Source organism: Fukomys damarensis, unplaced genomic scaffold (assembly GCF_012274545.1).
Source record: "Fukomys damarensis isolate Sample0158 unplaced genomic scaffold, DMR_v1.0_HiC HiC_scaffold_17, whole genome shotgun sequence".
Taxonomy (NCBI): domain Eukaryota; kingdom Metazoa; phylum Chordata; class Mammalia; order Rodentia; family Bathyergidae; genus Fukomys; species Fukomys damarensis.
Window position 1 is genome coordinate 31939447 of NW_022900929.1, and position 6457 is coordinate 31945903.

Consider the following 6457-nt stretch of genomic DNA (forward strand, 5'->3'; position numbering starts at 1 on the left):
TTTTTTTTTTTTTTTTTTTTTTTTTGGTGCCAGGGATCGAACTCAGGCCCTTGTGCTTGCAAGGCAGGTGCCGGAACCACTGAGCTAAATCCCTGGCAAGACGACGATACTATTCGTGCAGTGTAATTGACTAAAACAATACAGTTCCATGCATTAGCCTCATATATTTCTCTCCATTTTTTTGTTTTACAGTGCTGGGGATTTAATCCAGGGGTTCACATTTTCTAGGCAAGCACTTTATCATTAAGCCATATCCCCCGATCCTATCTTCTCTCCATATATACATCTATTTTTCTCATTTGTAAAATCTAGTTATCTACTGCATGAGTCTTTTTCTTACACTATTATAATATTTTCCTATAATTCCTTGCTGATTTGAGACTACCTGAAACAGATTGAAAAGGATTAGATTTTCATAACTATAACTGTTAGGGAATTGATCATGTTAAAGTATGCTGTGACGCCGCCTCACAGGCTGCATTCTCCTGATACATCTTGGCTCCTAAAATGACCTCATGCCCTTATCTCTGGTTTCCCTCCCCCACAAGGCCACAGTGGTCCAGGAAAGTTGAAACTTGTGTCTGCAGGAGGGGGCCCATAAAAGCAATCTGGCCTGTGATAGGTTAAAAGTAACTCACTCCTCATAAATAAGCAATAGCCCACCCCCAAACTGATAAAAGGACCTTCCTTTCTTTGTTCTTCTCTCTCCTTCTGCTTCTTCTCCCCCCCCCTTCCTGCCTCCTGCTCGCCTCCCTACAATAAAGATCTCCTGCCAGACCTCTCGGTGCGTGAGTGGCCTAATTGGGAAGGGGCACCCGAAAGGGCAGGCGAACCCCGCTTTCAATAACTCTATACAAGTTATATACACCTACATTCTTATTCGACTGCAGTAACTTATGGAATTTTCTGTTGTTTGTTTGTTTTTTGGTTTTTTGAGACAGGGTCTCACTAACCAAAACTCACTATGTAGTACAGGCTGGTCTCGAACTCACAATGATCCTCCTGTCTCAGCCTCACAAGTGCTGCGACTGCAGGCGTGCACCACCACGCCTGGCTGGAATTTTCTGTATTTGATGTTTTAGTCCACAGCAACTAATATAATATACTATTCTACATTTTTGAGAGGTTGAGTATTATGTTATTTTTTAAATAAATGATGGTACTGTAAATGGCAAAAATACAAAACAGAAGATATTATTACTGCAAATGTCATTCAATATACACTTACACTTTTGCATAGCAATTCATCTAATCTTAGGGTACTCCAACAAAACAGGACAGTTTAATGCACAAAATATTGCCCCAGTAATCTACAACAAAATTTTTAGTTGAATATTCCCCTGTATTTTAAAACGGCAATGGCCAGGCATGGTGGCATACGCCTATAATCCCAGCATACAGGAGGCAGAGGCAGGAAGGATCACTATGAGTTTGGGGCCAGCAAGGGCTACATAGTGAGTTCAAGGCCAATCTGAACTACATAGACCCTGTCAACAAAACAAACAAAAATAAATAAAATTTAAAAATAAAATGGCAAGCAGGAAGCTTGCCATCTGAAACATGGAATTTCAATTACTATAACAGATAGTGCTCTCTTTATAAAGTCGGTCAAAAACAGAAATAATATAGCAAAGCTTAAATTTAGGCTTAAATTCCAGCCTCCCCTGGAAGACACTTTTTAGTACAGTTGCTACAACATAAATATACATTCTTGAGAACCTGAATTCTGCAACACTAGAAGGGAAAAATGGGTCCGGAAAGGGTGAGAGGTGAATGTTAGGACAGATTACTTAATACTACTGTAATTGTGTAACTAACAGCACTAACAAAAACAAAAACAATGACTGGAACCCCTAGAGATAATCTGAGCAACTCTTTTTTGCAGCGGGGTACCAGTGAGTGAACTTGGGACCTTGCACTTGCAAGGCAGGCAGTGTAAGCACTGGGCTAAATCCCTGGCTCAATTTTTTTTTTCTTTTTTTTTGAGCAACTCTTGACTGGCAGGAGCTAGCTGCACTCTTACCTCAGGGTATCAAAAACAATGACATACAAACAAGGATTTATAGGGCCTCAGTGGTAGAGATTTAAATTAGTAAGACTGTTATTAAAATGGCCAGCATGGGGACAAACCTGGAATCCCAGCAGTTAGAAAGTTGAGGCAGGAGGATCAAATTCAAGGCCAGCTGGGATACACAGTGAGTTGACATCCTGAACTGCATAATGAGACCTCAAAATAAATAAACAAATAGCCATAAAAGGAAATGCAAATGCCATACTAGAAGAGTTCCTGCTAGACTCTACCAGATCCCTCACTGAAGGTTATCATTTTTAATTAAAAAGAAAAGAAAAGAAAAGCCAAGCCAAACCGGGTGTGGTGGCACACGCCTGTAATCCCAGCACTCAGGAGGCTAAAGCAGGAGGATCCCTGTGAGTTCAAAACCAGCCTGGACTAAACAGTGAGGTCCAGGTCGGTCTCAACTACACAGTGAGATCCTGTCCGGGAATTTAGCTCAGTGGTGCTCCAACTGCCCTGCCTCGCAAGAACAAGGTCCTGAGTTTGATCCACAGTACCAAAGGGGGGTGGGGGTTAAGGGGCATTTACATGTGCAACAGCTGAACTAAATGTTTCTTTCTGATGAAATATAAGTGAAATGACATTAAGGTTTGTAATATATCATATATTTGTGCTGTGTGTGTGTTAACAATTAATTAAAATCCTCTCAGGGGTCCGGTGATTTAGTTTAGTTGTGCCACCGCCTGCCTCTCAAGCACAAAGTCCCGAGTTCTATCTCCAGTACCAAAAAAAAAAAATTCCTCTCAGGGATTTCCAAGACTATAGAACATTCTTTACTACTGTCACTATGTTGCACAATAGAACTTTTGAACTTATTCTACCTAACTGAAATGTTGTTCATGATTAACCTGGTGCATGTGAAGAGGCATATCACTGTAATGTTGACGCCCACTTCTCTAACAAATGATGATGCTGAGCATCTTTTCAAGTGCTTTGCTGTCATTTATATATTTTCTTTAAATGCCTGTTTGAATTCTTCGTCAAATTTTAAACAATTGTTTCTGCTCTTTTTTTCTAATGCAATATTCAGGACTGAACCCAGGAACACTTTCATTGAGCTACATCCCCAACCGTTCTAAATTTAATTTTGAGATGGGGCCTAAATTGCCCAGGCTGGCCTCAAACTTGTAGTCCTAAGTTTTAGTCTCCCAAGTAGCTGGAATTACAGGAGTGCATCACCATAATCACCTTTTTTGTATCCTTTTACCAAAATCTGCTCAACTCCAAGTAAAAAAGATTTGAAAACACATAAAGAATATTGTCCTATTTACTTAAAAATTAATCAAGAAAAACCAATACCAAGACATAATCTAAACACAATTTAAAGAAACAAAATCCTTGAGAAAAAGTCAAAATCAACTCATTTATAAAGGAAAAGAACAATTATAAAAAACAAACAAACAAACAAACAAAAACAAAACAGCAGTGCTTTTATGTCAAAAGAAAACGAAGTAGCAATCAAGAAGACAAAATATGATCCCAGGATGTTCTATCTAGCACAAGTGATTCTCAAGCATAAAGAGCCTGCTGTTAATACAAATAAACAATCCTCAGGACAGCACAGTGGTGGCACACACAGGTCGTCTCAGCCATTCTGGGCAACAAAGCAAGATCATGTCTCAGAAAAAGTCTTCAACTTTTTCATAACCAGGATGAACCTGATCCCCGTAGCTAAAACATTACAAATCAAGACAACTACACACCAAAATCCCTCTTAGAGACATAAAAATCCTTTAAAAAAAAAAAAACCAACAAATCAACTCCAACAGTACAAATTATAGTTTACCATTCAAAACAGTTCACATAAAAAAAAAATCTGAAAAAGATCTAGATAGAAACAGAAAAGCCTGTAACAAAATTCAACATGATCAGAAACTCTTACACATAAGAAATACCTTCCTCAAACTGGTAGAGGACTCTTACAAAAATACCTAGCTAGTCTCACACCAATGGTGAAACAAATTGTTTTCCCCTGACAACAGCAACAAGGGTAGAATGTTTTCTTAACCAATTCTACAGGTCCTAGTCAATTCAATAAAGAAAAAGAAATATAAGACCTAGAGGTCAAAAAAGAATCCTCACTATTTGTCATATAACATTATTATCTTATTTATTTGTTTTGTTTGGTACCAGGGATCGAACTCCAGACTTTGCACTTGCAAGGCAGGCAGCAGAACCAGTGAGCTAAATCCCCAGCCTGATTATCTTATTATAAAACCCAGGAAATCTCTTCAACAGGCTAGAACTATTAAGTGAATTTAAGCAACTTCACACAGCACCAGAAAAACAAATTTCTCTAGCAACAGACTAGAAAGTAAAAAATTTTAATGTATATCATTTAAAACATCAGATGGTAATGTACACCATTTAAAATATCTAAAATAAAAATGAAAACTGTATAAGACCTCTACATTATTAGGAAAAATTAAGAGGGTCTATATCAATACTGACAGAATAGTTCAGTGGCAGAACAAATATCTGTATCTACATCTATCTGTGTACATTTCATTAATATAGGCATCCTTTTTTGGAGACAGGGACTTCACAATGTTCCCCAGGTGTCCTCCTGCCTCAGCCTCCTGAGTAACTGAGACTATAGGAATGTATCGCCGCACCTGTCACATTAACATATATCATAAATCAAAAGGCTCAATGTTGGTAAGATGTTTATTCTCACAAAATGATCTATATAGTCAGTAGAATTTTTATTATAATTCTAATGAACTTTTAAAGAGAAATGGGCTACTTCTAAAATTTATATGAAAATATAGAGGCCTTAAAACAAGCGAAATGGAACAAAACTAGACGATTTATACTATCTCATTTCAAGGCTCACTAAAAAAATATACAATAAAAATGATGGTGCAATAAAAATATAGAGCTCAATGGAACAGAATACATTTCAGAAAAATATCTACATATATATGCTCTTTTGACTTTCAAGGAAGGTATTGATTAATCTAATATGAAGTCTCTTCAATAAATGTTCCTTGACTAACTGGAAGTTTACACTGAGAGAGCAAAGGGATGAACTTTTCCTTCACTTATTAATTTAGCCATGTATTTATTATGGTCTCAAGGTTTATTTTTATTTTTGTTTTTGTTTTTTTCATTCTACAAATCATAGTGTTTCTTTCAAAGCCCTAGAATACAAGAACAAGTAGGATTTAATTCTTAGGAGAAAGAAAATTCCATATAAAACTATGATCTTTAGTAAGACAGAGGTTAAAGAGCTAGGATAAGTTTTCATCATTTTTTTGTTGTTGTTGTTGTTGTTGTTGTTGTTGTTGTTGGATTTTTTTGGTACCAGAGATTGAACTCAGGATCTTGCACTTGCTAGGCAGGTGCAGTGCCACTGTGCTAAATCCCAGCCCTTCATCATTTTTTAAAAACTAAAACAAAAAAGAGACAATCCATCAATGTATCATGAAATCAATTTAAGATAGTATGATCACCTTCATTTTTTAAAATTTTGTGTTTCTTACTGTTTGTGGTACATAATTACATTCATCAAAGGGAGTTGGTACATGTATACAACACAATATACTACCCACCCATCTCTGGAACCCTTCCCAATGGCAAAAGAGCTCCCTGTTTCCTATTATCTATTTTCTATTTTGCTCTTTTAATTATTTATACTTTGGGTTTCTCATATTATCATCATCTTTATTAAAAGAAAAAGAAAAGAGTAATCAGATTATATTGCATATATTGAAGTGATCCCATCTATGACTGATGGATAAAGAAAATGTGGTATACATATACAACAGAGTATTATTCAGCCTCAAAAAAGAATAAAATCATGTCCTTTGCAGGAATATGGATGGAATTGAAAATCACATTAAGGAAATAAGTCAGATTCATAGACAAATACCACATTTTATCGCATATGTGAAAACTTTTTTTAAAAAGAGGTGAGTCATCAAAGAATAAAGGAGACCATTACATGGGCTGCCTTGCAAGCATAAGGTTCCAAGTTCAATCCCCAGTACCAAAAAAGAAAGAAAGGAAGGAAAGAAGGAAGGAAGGAAGGCAGGCAGGCAGGCAGGAGACCATTGGAGAAGAAAAGAGTAAGGGGGTAGGACGAGGAAAGGATAAGACAAGTAATGTGTAGGTGGAAATGATCAAAGTATGCATAAATGAATATGCCAAAATGAGTGTTTGATATATATAATACAGTATAAGATGCACTGTCATAGTTTATCATATGCCTATCATAGTTTAGAGGTCTACAGGTACCAATTTAATGTAAGATAAGAATATGCAGAATTTCATTAAAACTGCACTCATAAAAAATTGTTCCTGGGGCCAGGGATTTAAGCTCAGTGGTTCTGCTACCTGCCTCTGCCTCACAAACACGATCCAAGTTTGATCCCCAGTACC

General features: G+C 36.8%; 1 protein-coding gene across 2 annotated transcripts in view; it reads right to left on the reverse strand.

Annotated features, from left to right (window-relative positions):
- The window catches only part of Ctdspl2 (CTD small phosphatase like 2), a 74928-nt gene that overhangs the window by 36375 nt on the left and 32096 nt on the right, over positions 1–6457 (reverse strand). The gene's annotated exons all lie outside the window — the stretch shown is intronic.